At 36.7% G+C, this 27,433-nt stretch overlaps 1 pseudogene; it reads left to right on the forward strand.

Annotated features, from left to right (window-relative positions):
* Positions 1-18,827: 18,827 nt before the first annotated feature.
* LOC108764640 (histone H2B-like) lies at positions 18,828-19,214 on the forward strand (annotated as a pseudogene).
* Positions 19,215-27,433: the final 8,219 nt, after the last annotated feature.

The raw sequence follows: 27,433 nt of genomic DNA on the forward strand, positions 1-27,433 counted from the left end.
GTAGCCACTCTTTTTGTCTCTCGAGAGACAAAACGAACAATGCTAAAAAATCTCAAAAATTTTAGATGCAACACTTGCGACTAAAGAGAGGACTACGTCCGGGGTCGCCCAAGTGGTCTTTCGAAACTTGCACGTGATTACGCACGAATATACACTACCTTCATATTGTTGAATACGATTGAGTCTGTTGGGCACAAATTCCCCTTTTCCGTGAAAATGGTTCACGCGTAGATACAAAACGTTCACGATTCGATTACAAAGTACAAACAGGCCAATCAAATACCATGCGTCGTCTCTACCCTCGTTCTTCTGTCGTAATCATATTAACTTATCAGTACTATGACAAAGCAAACTCGTATAAAATGTAGTAACGTTCCTCGAAGCCCCTTCTTCCTCTTCTTCGTCACGTAGAAAATTATTTCGATTAAGGGCCGATTGTTCCACCTTTCGGTCGCTAAATTTACCTGTCGGGTAACTACTAGCAAGATTACCCATCACATGCGTGGATTACCAGATTTACCTCACAGGTAAAATTTACCTAAGCCGGTTCTACAATGGCTGCGTTCAGCAGACTCAGCAGTTTTGCAACCGTTTTATGATTCGTCGCGCTGATTGGTTTATACTTTTAGTTTTAAAGGAATAGTCCTACCTGAGCGAAGAATCATAAAACGGTTGCAAAATTGTTGAGTCTGCTGAACGCAACCATTAGGTCTGTTCGCGTTGCATGAAATCCCCAAATATTTTTGCACTTAAAATGAGATAGATATATATTTGGCTTTTCACACAAATTCACACATTTCAAAGAAATATGGTTTTTCACACAATAATGTCATACAATAACGGTAGGGTACATAGATGGATTTTAATTCCGAATTAAAATCCGTCTATATACCCTACTAATAACAATAGAAACAATTAAAAATCTTTCCCGCCTGAAATGGCTAACGTAACCCTCGCGCATAGATATTTCAATTGTCTCACCTCGGGAGCTGAGGCAGTCCATGCTCTCTCTTATGCTTAGTTCACATTATACGCGATGGGCGATGAGCGACGAGCGACATCCAATGGAAGCTCTTTCTCACGTGACGATGCAAAGCAAAGCTTTCATCGGACATCGCTCGTCGCTCATCGCGTCCAGTGTGAACTAGGCATTATGCTGCGAGCCGTACAGACTACAGACACTAGTGGTGGGCGATACATGCCAGCAGTATCGATACGTATCGAGGGGCTTAGTATCAATCTTAGAACATATATAAATGGAACGGGCATTGCCTATACTTCCCATGGCTCGCGCTGATGCAAACGTCTGTGTGAGAGAGAAAGGTTTCCCTTATAATTATAGTATTCTGATCCCGCGTTGTCAGGACACTGAAAAAATATTCATTAAATTAGATTATATTAAATTAAATATATTTGAGGATTACTATATATATGTACATATATATAAAATTTTATATATCTATATATCTATTCATCTTTCTACATATATCTACTATACATATGTATTCATATACCTTTTAATTTTAGAATTACCTGAATGTTAATATGCTTGCCATCAATCGCACCAACACAGTGAGGAAAATTCCATTTATTTGAAAAATCATTTTCAATTTCTTTAAAATCTTCTGTATTACATTTTGGAAGCACGATAGGAAATAAATGTCCTCATATACACAAACATGTTTTGCGTATAATATTTGTAATACTACTTAGAGATATTAGGTACTGATATGACAGAGATGACATACTGTCACCTGAGGCAAGATATCTATAAATATTAGAAGAAGTATAACAATTATTTCAATATGTATAATTATTACATTTTATTATCATAAATATTTGCAATCAAATATCTTAATTTCTGAATTTATATATATGGATATATCTTAAAGTTAATATTAAACGTTGCTCTTTATTAATGGGTTCACGCACAACATGTTGTCTTTTTAAAGAACTTCCTACTATTGATAGAAGTTTTTCGAACTGTGTTGTGTGTAGTCATTCTTGTATAATTTTTAAATCGTAAATCTTCCAACCTTATAATAGGAAGTATTACATGGTAGAAACCATGTCTCTGTCTGTTTTTAAATATTTCAGAAATCCAACATCTTCGTTTTTTCTTTTTTAATTTTATTGCACATGCTATTACTGCAGTACTTGCAAGTATTTCATCTTTTCTTTGTTTTTGAGCGTCTTGATAGATAATATTATTCTAATAATCATTCATTATATTGATTGACTGACATTTTTGTCAGTTTTCAACTAAAACAAAACGCATATTTTTAAATAATGCATACATCTGATAAACGCAAAAATATACTTGTATAAAGCTACATATTTATATAGAAGGTGCAAACTGAAAATTTGTAATCAAAATTAATAATTAAATGATAAAAAGATTACCTTTGGTAAATAAAGAGCTAATTTTGTGAAATCTCGCTTTGATACAGAGCGCTAATTGGTGAAAAGCCGGTTGTGGGGGTAAAATTTACCCCCATCACCCGTTTTTCATCAATCAGCGTTTGGTGTCAAAGCGCTGTTGCCCGTATGAGGATCCAGGCTAAGAGTTCCACCACATGTCAGTAAATATATCACTGCGCATGCTCACGTTCTGACGCTCGACGCTCGACGCTACCATGTAAAGGCACCTTAAGGGATAAATGTTCTCAATGCGCATGCGTCGATTCCAATGTTTCTTGTTCAAGTATCGCGTATGGAGAGTCGGGAAATATAATGGAAGTATTTACTGTGAATGAATCGAAAAATTTGTATGAAATGAATACATAGTGTGAAGTAAAAATATTTTGTGTGAGAAAAAAATAATTGAGAATATACTTGAACATTTGTGTAAAAATTGAATATAGTAAAATTACATTATGTGCAAAATGAATGAGATAATCTAATGCTTCCTTTGTAAAGCCTGGTTGACCATCCAAAGTTGCGTACCATTTTCTAATCGTCGCAGGATTAGGTAAAAAGTTGCAAAATGTTTTGCGAATGTATCTATAAGCCTTCGCCGAATAAAAATTAAGTGTGAGGGTAAATGCTCTAAGCTGTGCGGAGTACTTTTTTTGCGCCCTTCGTTTATAAACATCATTAATAATTGGAGAAAATTCAGCCTAAATTAAAGAATCAATATTTCTTTATGAATATCTTAGAATATATAAATTAATAAAATATTAATATATGTTAAGATAAATACACTTTCTATATTCTTATTCTTTTGCGTGATTTTTTTTTCGTTTGGTTATAACTTAAATGGTCGTGTGTGAAACAAATGATCACAATTACTGTAATTATTAATTCCTTTTTTGTATTTTTATCTTAAGATATGAAGTTTTTGATCATTGAAGTTATTTTTAATACGTTAAATACGTTAGGGTCAGTTAATGGGACCTCTTGGTTTCAGTTATTGGGACTTCAATAATTAGACAATGGGACCTCGAAACTATTGAAAATTACTCGTCCCAGCTGGACTTGTCATACATTTTAAATTACTAGTATATTGTCTGAAGTGCTTTCATCTAGCAGTTGTCTGCTCTTCAAATGTTGTATCATTCCTTCCATCGTCTTGATACGGTTCGGCAATCTCTTTTGACTTTGCTTTAAACCTTTTATTGTCATCTGCTGCTTTCGCACAGTCACCTTTACTGCATCGAAAGTTCTTCTCGCTTTCCTGGGCGTAGCAAAGTGAGGACTTCGAATGTCCCCAACATACCGAGGAAACTGTTAAGATTTCTTCGGTGTCTGCAAGCATTCGACATTTCCAGAAGTTTTTGGTGTGGATGGCTGATCGAGTGCTACAATGTCGTCTGCAAAAGAATTCATCATTTATTAATGTATCACTGACAATCCACTCGAAACAACGATCTTCAATCGTAAAAATATGGTACAAATTTTACCTTCCATGGATACATCGACATTTCCAGAAGTTTTTGATGTGGATGGCTGATCGAGTGCTACAATGTTGTCTGCAAAAGAATTCATCATTTATTAATGTATCACTGACAATCCACTCGATAAAAAGAAAAGTAGCAACAGCACATCATGTACGAGAAGTAATAGCGATAAGGTACATATGGTACACATTTTACCTTGTGTAGATGAATTCTTCCAGTACATGTACACGTCTTCGTCAGCTTTCGGAAACCGCCTTTTTTTATGATCGTGCATGGAACAGCATCGATCTTTGCAACTACTCGGTTTTTTCTACGGATTATAGCATCTTCCTCGAAATGAATGGAATACAGTTTTGTAGCCGAGTTTAAAACCTTCTCGTCGATTCCACAAAAATCTATCCATTTCTCACGAAGTTCTTTATTTTTCGGAAACCTATACAAAACACATGGCATACATTGAATGCGCATGCGAATAACGTTAAAACATTAATACCGATTAATACACAAAATGTATGAGAACATAACCTACGTATCACAAAATTCATCACTACGTTTCTTTACTTACGTGAAATATGAAGTTAATTTATCACGGTTACCACAGAGTATGCAATACACACGGAAGATGAAAAACCTCGGGAGCGATCGACAGCAGGTCGCTTGAGTTTGCTGAATAGCCAGAAGTCGTATGGAGCCAAATCAGGTGAATACGGTGGTTGTGGAACGATATTAGTCGAGTTTTTGGCTAAAAAATCACGAATAATCAGCGCAGTGTGTGACGGTGCATTATCGTGGTGCAAAAACCAAGTGTTGTTTCGCCACAATTCCGGCCTCTTCTGGCGGATAGCGTTACGCAAACGACGCATAACGTTCAAATAATATTCCTTATTGACTGTTTGGCCCGGCGGAAGGAGCTCATAATGCACAACACCACGATAATCGAAGAAAACAGTCAGCATAACCTTGATTTTTGAGCGACTTTGGCGTGGTTTTTTCGGTCTCGGCTCACCTTTGGCACGATATTCACTCGATTGGTCGGTTGTTTCGGGATCGTAAGCGTAGATCCAAGTCTCATCTCCAGTGATAATGCATTTTGTCTTGTCAATGTAGTCGGAAAGCATTGCTTCACACACTTCGACGCGGCGCCTTTTTTCCAAAAAATTCAATGATTTTGGTACCAGTCGAGATTTGACGCGTTTGAGAGCCAACACATCCTTCAAAATGGAATTGACCGAGCCTTTTGATATGCCAATCTCATCAGAAAGGTCTCTAATGGTTAAACGACGGTTTTCCAACACCAAATCTTTAATTTTTTGGACGTTTCGTCGGTTGCGGTTGATGGTCGCCCAGAACGCTCGTCGTCTTCAACACGTTCTCGACCTTCATGGAAGTCTTTGTACCACTTGTAAACATTTTTTTTCGACATAACCTTATCGCCAAAGGCATTCTGCATCATCCGCAACGATTCTGCAGCAGAAATTTGATTCCGCAAACAAAATTTAATGCAAATTCTTTGCTCAACAAATGTAGACATGGCAAAAAACGAGAAATTCACTTTTAGCAGCTCACAAAACAATGCGTATCTCAAACACTAATGGATATTTTGACGTGTTACTTCTCTTGGATGTCAAAGACAGTCCTACCAACCTACAAAAAATTTTATTCCTCCAAATCCGTGCGCGCGGGAGATTTAAAATGCAATGTCACCTTACTTTTTGGACACAGTAGTATGTCATGGTATATGTATATACATATATATACATAATAAATTAATCTGTTTTGATTAGGTTTTTGAACCTTTTGTTTTTTTTTAAACACGAAAAATTGATATCATATATGAGACGCGAGTGGAATCGAACTTGGATCCGCGGATTGTGAATCCGTGAACCGAGTAAGCTACTCGACGTCTCTTATTGCAAAAAATCATTTAAAGATAATAGAAAGAGGAAAGAACAATTTAACTGATAATAGAAAGCGATGAGATATGCAATGCAGACGCTACTCATATTCTTCTAAAAATAAAAAGATTTTAGGTACTAAGGAAACGCTATCGTTTTCACATCACCTTGAGGTAGATAGCTTGGCGTGGTTTTTTTTATGTGGTTTTCCCAGTAGGTCTAATCCACTTTCATTGTTTAAGTTTCTTATTCAGTTTCTTCGCTGATGCCGACGTATAATCCAGATAATTTTCCAACGAATAACGGTTTCCTTGAAATTTTCTCTTCTTTCTTCGCTCAGCATGAGCGTGAGTTTTTCTTGCTCCTTTCCTGTCACTCATCGCAAACTTGAAGCACTTGCACGGTACAATATTACTGCTTACGACGACTCAAGAGCTGTTACGCCGCTGACTGCGAAGCCAAAACTAAGCAACCGTTGAAAAAGCTTTTCTGCTTGCAGACCTAAACACAGAAAAAGAAATTAGATCATATCATTTAATTTTCTATAATTAATTTAAAAATAGAAATGATTATTTTAAATATTAACAATATAGAGTATAAAATACAAAATTTCTTATTTTAGCAACATGTTCCTAACCTACATACATAATTCAAATTTACTTACCAGTAAGTGCTGGGGTCATCTCTGCTCCTATACATGCCCAAGTGAGGGATTTATCTTGACTCTTGCTATAGCCTTTATTTTTTTTAACATATAATTGTGTATTGGCACACACAAGGTTGATAAATGTACGGATATATATCGCACGGTCTTCGGACACATTATTTCCTATTGATTCGTCCAGGTCCATGTCCATGGTGCATGGAAATATACAAGGTTAAAATCGAGAGAATACGAATTACACGTGATTCACACGAGTCAATCAGCTTGTGCTATCAGTGAGCGCAGGCGTTGGAAATAAAATTAATTTATTTCCGTTGCGCCGTTGCGACTGGGAACGATTCTCTTGCGCCTGCGCCTGCTCCCTTACGCCGTGTTACGCCTTGTCGTGTAGACGAGCCTTTACATTCAATTTGAGTTTCAGGACAGCAGCACCCCTCTAAATATGTGTGCGTATACGTGCGTGTGAATAGAATCGGAATAGCTTCAGGTAAGAATCCAAAGGTATACAATAGCTCCTGTTCCCCGCCCCGCCGAGCGCTCAGCTGCGTGCTTAAACACCTTACCTTCTCACTGCTGTAACTTTTCAATGACTTCGAATTTCGGAAAATTACTTTGCCCCAGTATATTCTATGCCTGCTCTAGATTAGATTTATGCAAAAAAAAAAGATTTTTTGAAGCCGTCACACGGGATGACCCCCTTAATGTAACAATTGTTCGAAATGCCTTCTTCGTGCTTGTAAGGAGAGTTCGGCTCTTCGAACTTTTTGCCGCGTTGCACGCACCGCCATGTCCGGCGTAATGGTATTAACTCTCATTGATAAGGTTGGGGTAAAAATGACACCACGGTTTGTTTATTTTATATTGCTCATGCGCTGTTTATTTTAAGATTATGTTGTAACCGAACTTTTATTCAAATTAATCGGATGACTTTGCTAATGTCCTAATTAATTGTAAAATAATTGGAGGGCCGCTGTCCGCGCAAGAGCACCAGGAGGGTAGTCCAGTGGCCAGTGACTGGCTGATCCCAATAATTTGATGTATTAAGACTGGCGTGAACTGGGTTACTAATCCGAATTGAATTCTATGTACTCGAATATGAATACGCGAACTCGCGTGGTTCTACACTGACGCGAACTGACGTGAACCGGATTAGTTGACTTTCCGTATTGACGCGAACTGCTGACGTGAACTTAGATTTCCGTACTGACGCGAACTGTTGGCGTAAACTTAGATTTCCGTATTGACGCTCTGCGCTTCCGCGGGACCTCTATTTATACCCCGAAAAAAGGGCATAGAGCCCTTTGTCTAGGATGCAATAATTGCAATGTCGCGCGAGATTTACGATTTTTATAACGTCCTATCGTTGTTAATCTAAAGTGCATCATTAAAGGGATTTCGAGAACAAAAGAAGTGATTTATGTTTTCCCTAAAAGGGGCAAGATGATTACTCCAGGCGAATGACGAATTCCGTCATCCTCGCGGAAAATATGGCTAATTAAACAGCCTATTACCGTGTCCGTCGCAAGTTCGACCTTAGATAATGTTACCGTGAAAAGTTATTTCATGCTTTTTACGATTTTTTATGGCGACACGGCGCCTGTTTTTCTTAAGATGAAATTGTTGGTCTACCTTTGACGACAGCTTGAATTTTTATTATCGCGTGACCTAGATTACTTTACCACAAGGAAATCTCGACAAGAAATGCATCATGAAATGTACCTTTAAATTACAAATTACATAATAATCACCGATTAGGGTTAATCGAGTTGATGTTTTTTCTTCAAGGATATTCTTATAATGATATGTATCATTCGTATAATCGCGTGACCTAGATCCATTTAGGGTGTCTTGTGCAATCTTGCCACTTTTCAGGCATTAACGATTGTTATTCTTTCTGGGTTGATTGGCGTTTACGAGTTTCCGCGGGGTCCATCCGGTTCCTCTTTTCTCATTGGGGGACTCTACTCACGTCTCGTAGGCGCCAATTATAGTTGCGACGCGGAGCCGATTCTCTGAAAGAAAAGAATCTGCGTCTGCAGGACGTAACAATATATCCGCAATATTCACACTTTTTATCCTAAATAATGGTAATAAATCATCATAATCTTAAACTTATAAAGGTAATCAAATTTTGTAAAGAAATTGTTCAATAATATTGCATTAATATAAATCTTGTCATTAAGCATCTAAATATACATCTGCTTATAAAAAATTCTAATAAATTTTTGTTGAATATTTATCATTTCTGCCCTTTTTGTAACTCACATCCGTAACCGACAACCGTTGCGTATAAATTTATTTGTTATTTTGTTGCTAAAATAATACTTACGACAGTAACTACTAAATTTTCATCTACGTTTAAACAATGAGTGTTCTCGTTAAACGGTTGAAAGCAAGAATGGTTTAATAGTTCGAAATTTTTGGAGAGAATATATCCACAATATCCACATTTTTTATCCTGTATAATAATAAACAATCGTAACTTTGAATTTCTGAGGAGAGAAAGTAATGAACTCATGTGTATGTTAAGCCTATTCCACAATGTGCTTTTTGTTTAACCTCTTGCCGTTTTATCTTTTCATAGGTGTTTTATCAACAATTATGCTTCTTGTCATATGTTTCTTATCTCTTCTGAAGAGATAAGTCAAGATAAAACTATCGAAAAATTAACAAATTAAACGAATTTATAGTGAAGTTTGATTTTAATTATGCTCTCGTCTGGATGGATATAATTATAGTAGCGCTCCGCTGCGCTATCTTCAACAGGTCTTTAACTAAAGACCAAAGAGGGCGTTGCCAGCTCGTGCTCGGTCGCGCCTTACTATGCCTACAGCCTTCATTAGTTTAAAGATAACAAATCTGACAAAAGGGTTAAGGGGGGAGGGACAGGAGTCTCCATCCGGACGAGACAGCATAATTTAAATCGAACTTCACTACAAGTTCGTTTAATTTGTCAATTATGCATTGTATCGTCCGGATGGATATAATTGTAGATATTTTAAGCTCAGATTTGTAACAGATACAGAAAACCATGATTTTCATATCCTTTATTTAAAACGCCATATAAATCAGTGGAAGAAAATAAACATTGAGTTTATAAGTATGGCCAAGCCAACCGGAGGCCTAAAGTAGGAGAGTAGGCTTGTACAAAATAAACTATGCGATACAATACTATAGCGCCATAAGGGCTAGACGTAATACGCTTAATAAGTAAGAGCTATTATATCAAGATCTACTCAGAATTGTATTTTGAAAAGAAGGCTCTCTAAGTATCGGATGATTATAGAAATGAGCAAAGACTTGCGATGAGCTGCTCCAACCCGCTGTACGCCTGATCTCTTCTAAATAATGTTATCTTGACTTATTTTTGGATAACGTTGTTGTATATAATTTTTTTCTTTGGCTGTTCGACTTATTATATACGTATATACAGTTAGGTATACTGTCTTACACGTGAAGTTTGGTGCCATTAAAAAATATACATCGCCAATGATCGGTACAATTCCTTCCAATTATTTATACACTTTTGTCGCTATGACTAGCCACAATCATATGAGGGAATTCTAGATACTGTACACTTTGCGTTTCCAAAGAAGAAGTTTCTTTTATAAGTCGTAAAAGTCGATCTAAAAGTCGATTTGTTATTTACTTTGCTGTTTATAGATAAGATATTCTTTTCTACTAAATTGTCGGAAGCAATACTATCATCTAGAATTTTTCTATGTCTTGCCATATCATCTTCATTTATATTTCTGTTACTTATACGTCCATGAACTGTTTCCAAAAAAATCTTTCGGCCCGCCTTTCCACGCGTATCCTCCAATGGAGCGGGTATATAAACCCCCGAACGCGTATGGAGCTGCGATGTAGGCTGAAAAAAGGAGTACAGGTGAATTAGAAACAAGGTTATAATTTATAAATTTTATAATCTATAATTTATAATTTATAATTAAACTACCAACGGAATCGTGAGAACCCCCACCTCGTTGCGTAACTGCAGCCTGGTAGCCCGCAGATTGTCAACTATGAGATACTGGAACAATAAAAGTAAACGTTATCAAATTTAAAAAATATAAAATGAAAAATAAAAAATCTAGCATATAAAAAGAAAAAATACTTATTCTTTCGACAGGATACTCATAGCGTATTTGCATGAGATTCCCTTAGATTGCTCATTGTTGTTGTTGATATTGATATTAAATTGTTTCAAAATTGACGACAGAAGCGCATACAAGTGAGCAGGGGAAAGAGAACCCAGGCGGTATAATAAAATTATATTGGTGTCATCTTAGATATAATTATATATTTAAAGATGTGATACCAAATTTGAAAACAAATTTTATTTGCTTTTTTAAAAATCCCGATCTCTTTCATCGAATAAGTTTGATTCGCATACCATACATGTTGAATTATTTTTTTCTTACTAGGGATACTACAACGGTTCTAACTCACGGGATTAAAGGGGGGCGCGGGGGGGTACTCGACGCGGGGAAGGTCCCTGTGTAACCGGAATTATGCCTTGACTTTGTAAAATCTTATGCTTTCAAATTTCTTTAAGAAAACCATTGGATTTTGTTTATCTGACTTACCAGAATAAGTCAAGTCTCCAAATGGATTCTGTAGATAACCACCTCTCAGTAATTTAAACTCGAAGGTTGGCATCCTGGTAATACTACCGTTTACGTTGCCGTTTACGCCACCTATCATACTCGTAAGTGATATGTCGCTATCGCGTTTTTTGCTTTCGCGTTCGCTAGATAATTCGCTACTCGCGTCGCTTGCGTTCCCTACGTTTGGTTTAGTACGTGGCTTTCGCGTTGGCTTATCTCTAATCGCGTCTTTAATCTCTCTCATGTGGCTCGAAAATTCCATAAGGATATCTTTTAGTTCGCGTTCTCGTTTGTACGATTCGTACTCTAACTCGTATTTGTGAGCTAAATTATCAACTCTCGTGAGGCTAAATTTACGTCTGCAGTAGAGATGGGACATCGAATTAAATGTATCGATATTTCGCAACGATGCATATCATTATTCACTATATCGATACATGAAAAATATCGGACCTATTGTATCGATATTGAGAATATCGATACAAAATATCGACATTAGTCTGCAGTAGGATGGGCGATACAGTATCGATATTTCACAGCCCGATATTCCGATCGATATTTTTGCTACCGATATTTAAGAGTATCGATACGGGATGCTTCAATATCGAATTACGATATATTCAACACCAAATCTAAAATCAAACTCTAATCAAACTCTGATGCCGGCTGCAGACAAGCGCGATGTTAGTCGCGCATGACACGCGATATCCAATGAGCGTACAGCTTTACCGATGTTCTCATTCTAAAGCTATACGCTCATTGGATATCGCGTTTTGCATGTGACAAACATCGCGTTGGTCTGCAGTCAGCATAACATCTAAAATCAAACAAAAGGTGATAGGCACTAACCATTCTTTCGAGTAAACATTTGAGCCAGTTATTATTTTTAAGTTCTCTTGACATACGTTACTGGCATTTGGACTAATATATTCAATATATTATAAGATATTATTGTATAATGTATATATACATATATATATAATGAAGTCAAAGTTTTGACACAATTTTATTATCTGAACTTTATTATGATCCTATTTCCTAATATAAAAAATTTTGATAATGTCGATATTTTGTATCGATATTCTCAATATCGATACAATAGGTTCGATATTTTTCATGTATCGATATAGTGAATAATGATATGCATCGTTGCGAAATATCGATACATTTAATTCGATGTCCCATCTCTAGTCTGCAGTTAATTCTGCATCTTGCGCATGCATCTGGTCTATGATTATACTCGGTCTTATGATACTCGCACGTCTATCTTGTATATCCATTTCCTCTATTACTCGCGCTACGTCCTTTTCGGATTCAACCTGCTTTTGGGCTTCGGTTAACGATTTTTTTACGGTACCGGTTTGTGAACTCGGCTGCGTTCGTTCCTTGCCGCTACGCATCTTTGAAGGTTGGCTTACCGACATGTTTAATTATTTCTCGGACTTTCTTTTATCGGAATTTTATAAGTTTTTTCTCTCTGAGAAAATTTTGCGCAGAGGTTTACCTACGGGCTTGTCCCGTTTTGTTTTTATATATGCGTTTACTGAAATGAAAATTTATTAGTGACCGGAAATTTACCAAGTTATTTTGACCTTAAAAAATTTTTGCGCAGGGGTTTGTTTGAATTTAGACGTTTTTTACTTTTTTCTGGTGCTTTTCCTGAAAATAAGGAATTACTAGAAATCGAAATTTTTTTAAGTTTTGCGACTTACGAAAATTTTGCGCAGAGGTTTGTTTACGGGCTTTTCCCGTTTTGATTTTACAAACGCTATAATAAAAATTCAATTTAAAAATTCTGAAAATTTCAAAGTTTTCGGTCAATATTAAAAAAAAATTTGCGCAGAGGTTTGTTTACGGGCTTTACCCGTTTTGATTTTTTCCAGACACTTCACTAAAACTGCGACCTTTTCGCGAACTGAATCTACAGTTACACTTTTCTATGTTTCAGGTAAATAAAACACTGAATTTAACGTTAATGTTACGTTCGACTCGAAAATCTAACACCGGATCATGAATCACGCACTGATCCTTTTTTAAAGTTTGTACTTTCAATTTCTAGTAATATGCAATTAAATCACGTATTTGTCCAATTAGTCGGACTATCAAATCATGCAATAACAATTTTTCATGCACAGTCAGAGATAATGTTGGTTTATTCTCAATCTGAGTTAATATCTCAAATAAATCATGGATTATGTCGAATGTCTCTTGAAAGTCATATAGGCATTTTATATCAATTATTTTTAACGGTTTTAAATTTTTCCATTATTCGTGGCTTTATTTTTCATCGACTATATTTGGCTTGACCTGTGACTTGCGTGAAGCGATGTATTATATTTCACAAAGGAACATCTTGTGTTGGCTCACATTGACAATTTTTCCTTAACTTAGTTGTTAAATATTGAAAGAAAAAAGCCTTCGATTTATTAATACCTTATAAATCATAAAAGGTCGTCGATGAACCACAGCACAATCATTACCAATGTCACTGCGATCAATTATTTTTACGCGAAGATTCGACTCTACGATCTTGCGTTACTCACTTACTAGTGCAATTTTTTCTGGACTCTACTTATTTTAGCAGTCCTGTCACGGTCGCCATTCTAAAGCTAATTACCTCTTTTTAGTTTTTTTCTTGTACTCTTATTATTTATTAAAACATAAAATATGAAATCTCAGTTGAGCTTATATGAATAATTAATTAGTAACTTAAATATATATCTTGTGATAAAATAATTGTTTTTCTTTGTCTACCTTGCATTCGACACGACCTTTTACAAATAAATTTAACATGTGAATAAAATAATAAAGAAATAATTAAACTGTGAATCTTCTGGTCCTGTCGTCTTATTCCAGTGAGGGTTTATCTCCTGTGTCGGGTTGTATCGCCGGCTGTTGTGAGTCCTCTGGGAACTGTTTCGTCTCAGCCAATGTTATCCTGGGCGTTTTATTCTGCAAGGTTATTAATTTTAAGCTTTATAGCGGTATTATGAGGAAAAATGCATTCGGTTGCACCTGGTCCACCGCTGTAGCTCTTTCTGTAAAATAAGAAATAACATATAAATAAAAAATATTTAATTGAAAAAAATATAAAATATAAAAAAATATGATACTTACACTCCCAATTTTCTGACTCAGGTTCCGGTTCGTATGTCCGGAGACCGAATAGTTCGGCTAGGAACAGGTTGTTATCGTCCCGTAGGTTCATAAATTGTTCTCGGAAGAATTTTTCGACCCGCCTCTCCGCGGGCACCATCCGCCAATGGAGCGGGTTTATAAACCCCTTAGTTCAATTAAAAAATTACAGATAAAAAACACGTACTTCTTTTAGTTGCCTTTCTTGCGGGAACTGCTGGAGTAATTGAGATGCCTTTGGAAGTCGACGGTATTTCAGATGTCTCCAAAACCTCATCTTCGAGATTCATACTTCTTTTACTGACAATTTCTTTCAAGTTTAAGAGATAATTTAAAATAAAATGTTGTACTATTTTCAAATATGTAAGCAGCATATTAAATACTTGCCAGTAGATCCTACACGTGGCGTATGTATCGGAATATCTACTGTACCAATTGCTACGTCGTCTCGACATGAGAAAACAATAATAGGTGTCGCGTCTAATATTGTGAACTACCGTTTACGTGTGGTCATAGACCTTGTTACAGGTCTTCGTTGGTCAGATTGACAAGCACAACGTGCCCCCTCTTTCCAAGAATTTCGAACGTGTCGTGACACGTAATTATCATTACAGGTCTTAAATTTATTTCCGCTGTTGGCTAAATCAGCCGCTATTAAATATCTTGTCCATACGACAAAGGATGCAATGTAAAACGATGACTGCCCGACCAATGTGCAATAACAACATCAAGTGGCGGATCCAGGGGAGGAGGATAGGCGGAAGGGACGACCACCTACTCCAGAGTTCACTAAACAGAAAGTTAGAAAAAAATAGAAAATTAGAATTTATTATATAACAAAATTTGTTTTATCACATCTTTTTACGTATTTTCTTTGTTATGAGTTTATACATACGTTCCCGCGCCCCGCGCCTCCCTCTAGCCTCATGGCTTAGAACCCGTGTAGTATACCTATTACTCTTTCATATTTGTTTTATTGCTATCGTCATCGGAGATGGTTTTCTTTGTAAAAAATCTTTCTAGAAACTTTACTCAAAGTTCCTACCTCATATTTGTTGAAATTTGTTATGACTTGGCACATATCTGTATTTTCACTGGCACAATCAGTCCTTCACGAGTTCCATCAGGTGGAAAAGCTTGATGAGTATCGGCACGAAGTTGTAATCCATCGACACCAGTGGCTGGAGCAAAATTCCCTATCATGTTGAAATTGCTGTTTATTGTGTTATTCCAACCAACTGGAGCGGTATTATTCTGCCCAACTTAACACAGGCCTCTTGCTGCATTAGTTCTTTCTCTCTTCAGCGCAAATAAAGCTGACTGTGTAGCACTGGCATTACTGAAAGAAAAAGGTCCATGAATGTTGCACAAGAATCTTGACACTTCTGATACATTTGTGAGTCCAGGCTGTACAAGTTTGTGGTACAATAGCGGAGTAGGTACTGGCTTCCGTTGGACATCATGAAACTTCACCATCTTGTAGTCTCTGCTGCATCTAAAGAGAGCATTAGAAGTATCAATTAACATTGCTGGGACGAGTCGAATACCTTTCTATATTATTGCATTATTTTTATTAGAAATCGCAATTATTTATAATGAGTAACATTACTTATTACAAATAGCGAGTACAAATAAGTAACGCATTACAAATGTCGAGTTATTTTGTTTAATGACGATTGACTTCTAACCGTGATTTATCGTTGGTCATACAAATATTTGTCATTACCAAATCATTATTATAGCTAAGTAATGATAAGAAAAGTAACGGTGTTACAAGTAACGTTATCTGTCATCCCTGAAAAGTACTATATAATTTAATAAGAAGACTATACTTGGCGTTAAGATATACTTATAGCGTATTCGACCCGAGCGGATTTGCACCAACCTAGGGTGGATTAATGACGTTGTATGCTCTCCTATTGGTGAAATATGTAACGTCAACCAATAATAGAACATTATCTGATCTAAGTGGAAGCAAATCCGCTCGGGTCGAAAATCCTATTATAGTACGTTCGAAAACAATTTCGGATACTGCCGGTAAAAGAAGTAAAGTTACTAGCATGTAATAAATAATGTATAATATATTATAACTATATTAGTATATTTTCAATACTAACATAATAACAGTATTTATTAACCTTTAAAAACACTTTGATCCGTTTTGTAAAATAAACGCGACACCTAGAATGGCGTATCTATGCTAACTTTGATTACTCAGAACATTTATAAAAATGATCATATCTCAACAAATTTTTTTTCAATTGAAACGCCAGATAGTAAGGAATATAACGGTACCAAGCAAATGTACGTATCCTTATTAATAAAAATTTTTATTTATTACTAGAGCTTAATACTTAAAATTTCTGTTATCAACGAATTTACTGACATTTACTAGTAAGAGATACGAAACGCAGCACTAGTAATTTTCAGTGCTGCCAACTTTATTTCTTTTACTGGCAGTAGCTAAACCTATTTTCGTACGCAATATTAATCTTTTCTAACAACACGTGTATTCAATGTAAATTATTAGCAGACATATTAGATTCTAACATTACTGGGCATTTCAGATTGGTTATTATTTTAAACGACTACGCATCCACGGGAATGATATTCCTGTCCTTTTACATCATGACTAGTACTTGGTTTGTTTTGATTATCTTCACTTTATAGAATACTATTACATAAAAATTCATATTCTTTGCGAATTCTACTTTTTTTGGCTATGTGATATATTTTTAAATTTTTTTTGCAAAGACATGTTTAGAAATTTAAATAATTATCAATATATAAAAATATTAAGTGCACGCACGGAAAAAGTTTATATTAAGGCTAAGAAAAATATAAACAAAATATGTATATGTATTGAACTACGTATGCGCATTATGATAGTACATTGGAAACTTCCATTTCTGATATCGAAATATTATGTTAAACCTGATATTAATTTTACTTCATTCGAAACATATCATTATAACATTCAAAATTTGCGACTTCTATGTGTGAATAGGTATATAAAAGCTCCTTTCATAGCCTTCTTCAATAATAATAATTTCGAGATATATTGAAGAAATTTAGAAATCTATAAATGTGCTTTAAAATAAGATCTCATTACATACTCTTACTGATAAGAATTATGTATATTGGAGTAGCTAGCGAAGAAGAAGATAAGAGTGATAGCAACGCAATATATCGTTAGCGCGACCGTCGATAATCTAATTGATTGCAAGATCACGACAGAGTCATTAGATCGTAGCCTCTTAAGAGAATGCTGGAGTGACCAAATTGTAGGGACATTGCAAATCGATATAAATCTTCGAATTTACTGAACGGAATAAAAAATCCTTTTACAAGATTAAAGTAAACGTAAATTTGGGAGGTGCTGCAGTGAACTATACACTAAAATCGAAAAAAAATTAAAAACTTGCATTTTTTAAACTTGTAGAGCTGTCACCTGACGTAGATGTTTTCTTAATACAAAAGTTTTATAGTTTGTATGGACAAAATGACAGTTCAGCACCCACCATTTTACGTGTATAAACAATGCTAAGTTTATAAATCTAAGATTAGAAGCTTAAATAGAAAAATTTATATCGATCTGCAAATTACGTATACGAAAGCTGAGCGAAGATTCGGAATGGTAAGCGAAGCAGTAATTGAGTCTAGCAGTAGATGTTATTGCAAGAGATGACGTTGTAATAGATTAGATCAGGACAGATATATGCGTTTGAGTGAGATAGAACGAAAGCGTAAGAAATGAATTTAAGATGTCATATTATTATTATTGATTTTTTAATTAGGAATTTAAAAAATCGGTACTATCAATATCGATCAAGTTCGGCCGTCACTCTAGCATATTCTGAATATATACGTGATACTCCTATCATGCTAACACAGCTTCTTTTTGGAAGTGGGGATGTGCAAAGACAAGATAGAGAATATCGGATTTCTCACTTTCACAGTGTACTCGAGTGTTGTGACAATCTTATTATCAGATGTACTTTTTTTCTTGCATATATAGCAAAGTTGTACACGCGAGCGATCATATACGTAATATGCACCATTTAGCAAACGCGTGCGGATGTGCATCATAGAATAAAATTGGTTATGAACGCTCGCATGCGTATTAAAGAGAGTACACTATCCAAGTGAGAGGTAGACATCGTCTGCACCGTGGTATTTTCACCAGCTTGAGAGCTGCGTTAGCAATAGTAGTGTTACATGTCTTTTAGAGTGCGATCCACTTCGCCCTGCAAATGTTTTGAAGCATTCTTTGATTATTCAATTCGTAAAAATCTTTCTTCTGATTGGTCAATAAAGTATTTGCAGCGTTAAGTGGATCACACTCTTAATTTGAGAATAAACTAGACATTTTCACGCGTAACGATAGATTTGGGCGAAAGCGGCGACGGTGCCCACCAATCAATACCTCTGTGTTAAAGTCATTAAAAATAAACAAATCAAAAAGATAACAAATCAAAGGGCCGCCACATTTTTAGAAAGGTTAGGGTAGAGGACAAAGGATCATTAGTCAGGATCAGTTAGTCAGAGTATCGTACTACATTTAATTATTAAAGCGAAGGTCGCGAGTTCGTTCCTCTCATGGAGGTTATTCGAACCTCGAACGTCTTGTACGTCGTATCGCATTCGAAGTATGAAAACTTTCGTCAAGGAAATCGATGATGCCACCGAAAGCTAGCGGCAAAGCGGTGAAGAAGGCTGGCAAGGCTCAAAAGAACATCAGGAAGACTGATAAGAAGAAAAAGAAGAGGAAGGAGAATTATGCGATCTGCATTTACAAGATGTTGAAGCAAGTCCATCTTGACACCGGAATCTCCAGCAAGGCTATGAGCATCGCAGCTGAGGCGTCTCGTCTAGCACACCACAACAAATGTTCGACGATCACATCTCGGGAGATTCAACTACTGTGAGGCTTCTTCTTTCCGGAGAGTTGGCGAAGCACGCCGTTAACGAAGGCACAAAGGCAGTTACCAAGTACACGAGCTCAAAGTAAACTGTTTTTACAAAAAGCGTCCATTAAAGACTTTAAAAAGGCCCTTAGACCATTGATATGATCTGACGGTTTATCTAATAACAAGCTGTTTAGATCAAAAGCTAAATAGAACTCTCTCTCGGGAGATCACAGTCAATCGAGATGAGGAGGTATATACGCTTAAACAACTGATGGCTTCCTTTATTCAGCATTGCTAGACATTAGAATCCACACTACGCTCAGTGGAGTGTCTGGGTCGAATCAAGATAGAGACGGTCAAGTTAAGAATACCGTCGCAATGTATCTACAACCGACATAAATGTACACATTGCAGCAAGGAAGGCCATGTGATGTATAAACTCTCGGATTGTTTACAGTTCGACATTTAATGACCAAATTAAAGAAGTCAAATTACGCAAGCTATGCTTGAATTGTTTGAAGGCTACATCCCATCAAGTGAAGCAGTGCAACCTGGAAGCGAGCTGAAAATGTGATAAGGCATAACACTTTGCTTTATTTAGAGCAAACGTCTGCAAAGGATTCAAAGTCTAGGATCAAAGGAATTCTACCAGCAGCTAAATTAGAGACTTGCTCGCTTTTGACAAATCGAGCATGACGAGAGAAAAATACACGTTCTCTCTAGGAACGCATGTGTGACAAACAAAGGAAGCTACTACTGCTAATCAAGAGAATGTAGTGGCGACCAGCTTAAACCTCACGGAGTTGAAACAAGTACTCCTCGTGACAGTATTGGTCAATGTAACAGTGAAGGCAAGGGCGTGTTATGCAGAGCATTATTGGGTAGCGGCTCGCATTTTTGCTGTATCACCAACAGTTGCGTCTGAAGAGTAGCTCTTAACAATTTACCGCGAACGTTCTGGTTTCGGGTTTAGGAGCAATATCCATACGAGCCAGCAAAAGAATCAGAATAACGTTACAATCGAGAGTCAACAAGTTCATAGGTAATCTCGATTGTTCAGTGACAGATCACATTACCCAAGCTGTACCTCACGATCAAATCAATATGAACGAGTTACAAGTGCCAGATGGCATTTCATTAGCAGATCCAGAATTTTCTAATTCGTCAACGATGGATTTGTTTTAAGATCCCGAGACATTCTTTGATCTTATGTGCATAGGCTTTGAAGACACAGTCAACTTAACAGAAGACCTTACTTGGCTAGTTTCGGGCAATCTTATTTCTGGAGATTGCAGAAACATAGGTACTGCAACTTAGCTGTTAACGAGCAGCTAAATTAGAGTCTTGCTCGCTTTTGACAAATCGAGCATGACGGGAGACAAAAGACACGGTCTCCCTAGGAACGCATGTGTGACAAACATTTCGCACGTACGTTCAAGCGCAGTGAAGAAAAACGCTTCATCATATGTCTGCCAATAAAGGAGGAGCAGATCCGAAAAGTTCCAGATTCACACGAATTGGCTTTCGAGCTATTCAATAATTTGGAAAAGAGGTTTAGTAGACAGCTGCAATTAAAGGATGTATACGTGAAGTGCACGAATATTTGGGGCACTGAAACACATGCGAGAAGTTCAACCAGATGTTGCAAACCTTCAACTGCAGTATTATTTGGCGCATCACTACGTCTTAAAGAAGTCAGATGCCACCGAACTGAAAGTGGTATTCGACGCATCGAATAAATCAGCCAGTTCAGCACTTCATTAAACGACTTAATGATACAGCAAGATCTATTATTAAATATTATTGAGGTTCAGAAGTTTTAAATACGTAACAACTTCAGACATAGCCAAAATGTATAGGCAAATACTTATGGACAAAAGCCAAATGTCCTTACATCGCATTCTGTGGGAAGATGAAACGAAAGGAGATATCAAGACTTATGAATTATTAACAATGACCTACAGTACTACATCAGCGTCATTCCTGGCCACAAAAGTCATTCATCAACTAGCCGATTTGGAGGAAGATCAGTTTCCCGTAGGCGCAGCAACTGCAAGGTGAGATTTCTACGTGGATGACCTCTTAAGGGATGTGAACTCTAAGGGATTCAAGAAGCGAGAAAGATCAAGTGACAGCATCTTTCTGAATACGTGCTCGGTTAGTAACAACTTAACAAATGGTTGGCTAATGCTGGGTTCCAGATACAGGTTGGCCAGTTGGTTCTCTGCCAGAAGACGGATTACCGCCATTAAAATGGATACTCGGATGAGAAGTCGTATTAGGAGCAGATAATGTTGTCAGAATAATTATTGTCAAAACATTTTCTGGAGAATACAAGTGTCCGGCTGCGAAGTTATGAGTTAACCATTGAAGAGCGTCCGCTCAGCGATAAAAATTGTGACAATGCGTAAATAATTTTTAAGTTCATATGTGTAATCAATGATTATTAGTTAATAGTGAGTTTATATGTCAATAATTTCCGATTGCTAACCAAGAATTTGCGTGGAGAGTGCGCTATCAGCACTATTTGTATCATATTATTCTTGTTTTATTAATATCTTACTATCCTTCGTTTTGTTGTGTACTATCCTTCTAAAGCCCCGTATAAACGCGGAAACGCTTGCCGCGTGGCGAAAGTTGTAGCAAACGTCGCAGTAATCAGTGGCTGCGTTCAGCTGACTCAAGTTGAGTGAGCGTTCGCTGATATTGATGTATTCTTCCAGATCTAAGATGCTGATTAGATGATCTAAAAAAGTCCACTGAACGCAGCCAATGACACAAGTAGTACTAATAGCGTTTCCGAACGCAGCCCAAGGCGCGCGGCCAGTTAAAACTACTGTATTACGTTAGGTTTAGATGTGAGATACGATAAATCGTAACTCTCACTTAGATTCACTGGAAACACTGATACATTCCCCTTAATGGCCACGAATGTAATCCGAATTTTTGGTTAGACTTCTATACCGCTGCGATTACACAGTAACGGAGATATAATAGACACTTTAATTTGAACGGGATTGTTGCATCTCGACAGCATGGCTGCTTGAGATGCGCACAGCAAATCCGCGTGACTGAGTCGAAAACGAAGTATTGAGCTTATTGTATGTATATCTTTATAATGTGTTAATGTTGCGAGCGTCGCGTCCAGCTTTCGTGATAGTTTTTTTGACAGTAATCCGTTGTAGTTATGATGTAAAAAGAAAAGTATATCATTGCTCATAGTGATGGGAGCACGATGAGCGGAGCCCATGAAATTTGAGTCAAAATACCCGCGCAATTTGAATATGAAATAATCATATTTGGTTACATCTACTGATGTCTGTGAAAAAAAAATACTTGAAATATCGAGTGTGCAAATGTACATAGACTCATAATTATTTTCAACAAATAGCATATGCCATATACAGGGATGGCAAGTAAGTGTTGCTTGTAATGACGTTATTTTTTATCATTACTTTGTCATAATAACAATTTGGTAATCACGTTATGAATTTTTTATAATGATAACGCTAAAATTAGAAAATCAATCTTTACTTGTAACAGGTTGGAAAAATCATTCTTTACTGAACAAATTATCTCGTTATTTACTAAGAGTTACCAATATTACCATTCATGTACTTACTTGTATTAATATTTATATCGCTTCATTTCGTTCACATGCTTGAATCCATTGCTATCGGATGATTTCGTCTTTTGGAAACTGAAATGACTTTGTATTTGTTTTGTATCTATTGTCTGTGCGGCTGATACAATTAATTATGCTGTACTTTTTTTTACTATTTTTTCTTTGCTGAAAATGCTTCTGAAAATCACTTTTATTTTGAAGGGCCATAATTATCGTAATTCCCCCCTCATCATTTAAAAGGTCTTCCATTTTTTTTTTGTATAAGTATCTTTTTTGAGCACCACTGTGACATTTCTTTTGTCTGCTCGAATAAAGATGTTTTGATAGATTTGACAAAAATTTTTCGTAAATTTATACAAATAAATTAATTTTTCATCAATGATATTTTTTTCTCTTTTTGAAATGGATTATAGAATTGAGGGATATTGATATTTCGAATCTTTGGTAAATATAAAACATTTCGACGATTTGAAATGTCTTCTTTAATAAATTGATGTATAGTCAATTGTTTGCTTGTAGTGCGAGCCGAGATGGTCGGCTTGCTTAACGGGCTGGTTTCCACGTCGTTCTCGCGGTAACACTGCGTCGCAGGGACGTGGTCGAAAAATAATGCGTGGTTTCTCTGCTTTAATAACTTTATTCACCTCGTACGATCGTAGTAATATTCGCGTGACAGTGGTGCACCCCTTTTCACGTTGTTTGACGCTTGACGCGATAATGCAAGGACACGTGCATTCGTGACGACGGATCGGCAGCCATGATGATTTCTTGTGTGGAGATGCGCGGCGCGCCAATGCGCAGCAGACCTACGTTGCCGGGTTCGGCCGTTTTCGTGATCCGTCGCGGTGACGGAGGGGGAATAAGACGAGTATGAGACAACGAGTACGAAACATCAATTTTTTATTTAATTCACTGAGGAGACTAAAATTGCTATCGAATTGTAATAAAATTGAGACTTTAGATGGATTGTCCGTGTTAGTTTGTAATCGGACTTTGCGTACGTCGGAAAATTACTATATTGCTTTATTTTGAATTGAATGATCACCACCTTGTTTCACTTCTGCTACGACTCACATAGTACGAAGTCGACTATTAGGTGACTGTCTGTCTACAGAAGAAGTCTAAAGTCGACTTCAAAGTCAGACTAAATGTTAACTTTTAATCTACTAGGAGACGACAAATGTCTCGATTATAGTCGGCCGTTAGTCAGCCTATGTATTCGACTTTAAGTCAATTTTAAATCAACTGTAATCCGACAACCTAGTCAGAAATAGTTGTTTGAAAAGACGTTGTTTCGACGTCGAAAATAAAAATAGAAAATTTTCGAAATTGTTATTGATTTCGACGGATTTTTGGCTCCAATTTCAATTAATTTTCGAGTTGGAAATAAAATCTTGAATTAATCTTGTAAATATAATCTCCCTTCATATTGGAAATATATGATATAAACCACCATTTAAATTTCATTGATTTAAAAATCGGGATCGTTTCGATATTCGAGTATTAATATCGAAATCTGTAACCATACTCGCGAGCAACAGCACGTCGCGTGTTCTTCGTTTTCCTCTTACACAAAAGTGTCTCTTTCCTCTCGGTAACTAAATTTTGCGATAGCTAGGCGAATGGTCAGCCAAGATCGTAATTTTTATTACGGAGTTGAGCTCCAGGCACGAGAGAACGTACCACTTTTTCCGAAATCTCCTTACTTTTGCCCGTAACCAATTCGCGATGGCAGGGGTGGGTCGCAAGAGGTGTGGGAAATTTGTCGGAGGGCGAGAGAGATAGGCTACAAATTTTTCTTTGATTTTGTAATATCTCTATTTCCTTTGACTCATAGTTGCAGCAATCGTTTCACAACGCCTAAGCAAATAAGGTGCATGTAATCTAATGAGATTTGAGATGCCATTCCAATGGCAAGTTTTTCTAAAATTGAATCACCTGTATGGTGCTCAATATGTATACGATTTTTGAATGTGTCATCAGTACGTAACATGCTGTGAGTTTCTAAAAAACTACTCTGTTACGTACAAAGTCATCTTCTTGAATACATTTCGAGCAAGAAAAATATCCTGTGACCTAGATTCATTTAGGATGTTTTATGCAATCTTGCCACTTTTCGGGTCTGCATTAATGTTTGTTATTCTTTATGGGTTGATTGGCGTTTACGAGTTTTCGCGGGGTCTTTCCGATCCCTCTTTCCAATTCTTTTATTAGGGGACTCCACTCACGTCTCGTAAGCGCCAGTCGTAGTCGCAACGCGGAGTCGATTCTTTGGAAAGAAAAGAATCTGCGTCTGCAGGACGTAATAGAAGCAATATTTTTCAATACAACTACAAGGAGTTGTCAATCCAACGAAAATCCATTCACGTCTTTGTAGGTTATCCAGGATCTGTACACGATGCTCGTGTTTTTAATGAGTCTGAATTAATTGAATGTTTAAGTAATATTTTTGTGGAGGTATATTTATTTACATAGTAGTAAATATGTGTGTTTAACACATTTTGGTAATAATAATAATGTAATCTTGTAATGTAATCATTTTGGTAAATTACAATTTTAAAACATTGCAAGAATTTGCTCATTTATCCTTGCAGATGGTACATGTATACTAGCCGATTAAAATGATTCGCGCGGTGGTAGGCGCGTGTCCTGCAATTTTTCGACGCAGTCAACGTACTCGTACAGAAATACACCTTTACGAGTCAGTAATTCAAATTCTTCGTCCGATAGTGTTGAAAATTTGGAACGTATGATTTTTAATTTGTCTCTGCTCAGAAACGACGCCAATTTATCGAGGCTTGTACTTAGAAATTTAAATGAATCTATAAAACGTAAATTTTATGCATTTTCGCAGTCTGCTTTCTCGATAGTATCTTTGACATGTTTAGTGAATGAAATATATTTTTCTTTTGTTATCGGTAGAACATCTACTTGTCCCTCATATGCTGTAGCTATTTCTTTGATTATAAAGTGTGCGTCGTAGCCCGACAAGTTGTGAAATACAACTGGAATATTAAACGAATTTTTATAATTTAGGTTACAATTGGAATGCGCTGGACCGCGGAATTTACCGGTTAAGTGACCATGATCGCGGACTCGCGTATCGTCTGGCGCGAACAGTTTCCCGCGGATGTGACAACGCGTCGCGCTACGGTATGTTTCCCATTGCTGTTTAGACAGCACTTCCATGGGCACGTTGGCGGATATAATATCTTTTACGCGATGCGTCAAATTTTGAAGTTGACGCGCGAACCACGCTATACTATCTTTATTGCGACGGAACTGATAACATGTCGTCGTACGAACATCGCACGTGATATCCTATACTAAATACCTCGTGCTGTGATTACGTGTACGACGCATCTTCCCTCTCGGGTTCCGCAGAACGCACTCCAAGTCGGTAGACGATGAATGGGACGCGCTCCTTATTGCAGTGGTTCTCAAATTCGAGCCACTTATCGTCCACGCTCGGCAGTCGGATAGCACAGTCGTTCATTTTCCCACAGTCCATTGCATGCGACTGCAATTTTTCGTTCGTACTGAAGTAATGCAGGCATCTGAAAAAACAAAAAATTATTGCTATTACTAGCCCGACGGAGCGTAAGGAGCGTCCGCGAGTAGCACGATAATTTCACTACGCGAAACGCGTGGAGCAGCGTTCGCGAGAGTCACTAGCTCGACGGAGCGTAAGGAGCGTCCGCGAGTAGCACGATAATTTCACTACGCGAAACGCGTGTAGCAGCGGATTTCGCGAGGTTATTTATATAAGAAAATGAATTTGGCGACTGACGGGCGAGTGTTTCGCTTGGATAAAATTATGTAAACTTTTTCTTTATATAAATATTGTTCTTTGTCTACGAAAAAAGAACAAATTTTAAACATTTTCAACATCATTCTCTTCTCTAGAACAACGAGAAATTCCAAATATTCAGCCTGTAAACTGTTTGTGAGTAATCTTCTCAATTCTTTGTGTAATGTGCATCCGTTTGTGGCCAACAGCAATTTGAAACAATATCGTTCACATCAATCAGAACCAAGCGAAAGTAATATTTAGACTACATAATTGTCACGAACATCTAAAGATGGCTCAATGAAGAAGTCGAAAAATGTGATACATATTTATTTATCGAATTTTTAGACATTAACATATTATGGTATAACTATGTACATGCGCAATTATGTTGACTCTTATGTTCTCTTAGTATTTTTTTTTTTTTAAATTGCGTACAATCTTTCTGCCAAAATATTAAATAATGGACAAAATATTACATAACACAATGTCTCATCATACAATTAAATCTTTTATTCAACTCTCTTTCAAAGTCTTCATTAGACATATTCGTCAAAATAAGTATTTTTTTTTTAAAACTTATGTGCTCTTAGTATCTCTTTATTGTTTTTGAAATTCTAAGAGTCCTGTAATTTCTGTTTAGTTGATTTTATTAGTAAGATGGAAAATTATAATTTTTATGCGTACTTACCGGTCGCAGAAAAATGTCTTGTTCTTTTGTCTGTTGAGTTGCGAGCTCACGAGACAGGATAGATTTTTTATCCACGCAAAGTGGCTGAGGCTGTTGTTACGTGGATCTTGCGTATACAGCATGTTGAGGTGTTTCTCCTTTTTGTCGCTCGTGAGCCGTAGAGGAAAGGATCTGTTTCTCGACATGTTCTCATCACGTGTATCTAATTCTCGAT

This window comes from Trachymyrmex cornetzi, unplaced genomic scaffold (assembly GCF_001594075.2).
Source record: "Trachymyrmex cornetzi isolate Tcor2-1 unplaced genomic scaffold, Tcor1.1 scaffold441, whole genome shotgun sequence".
NCBI lineage: Eukaryota > Metazoa > Arthropoda > Insecta > Hymenoptera > Formicidae > Trachymyrmex > Trachymyrmex cornetzi.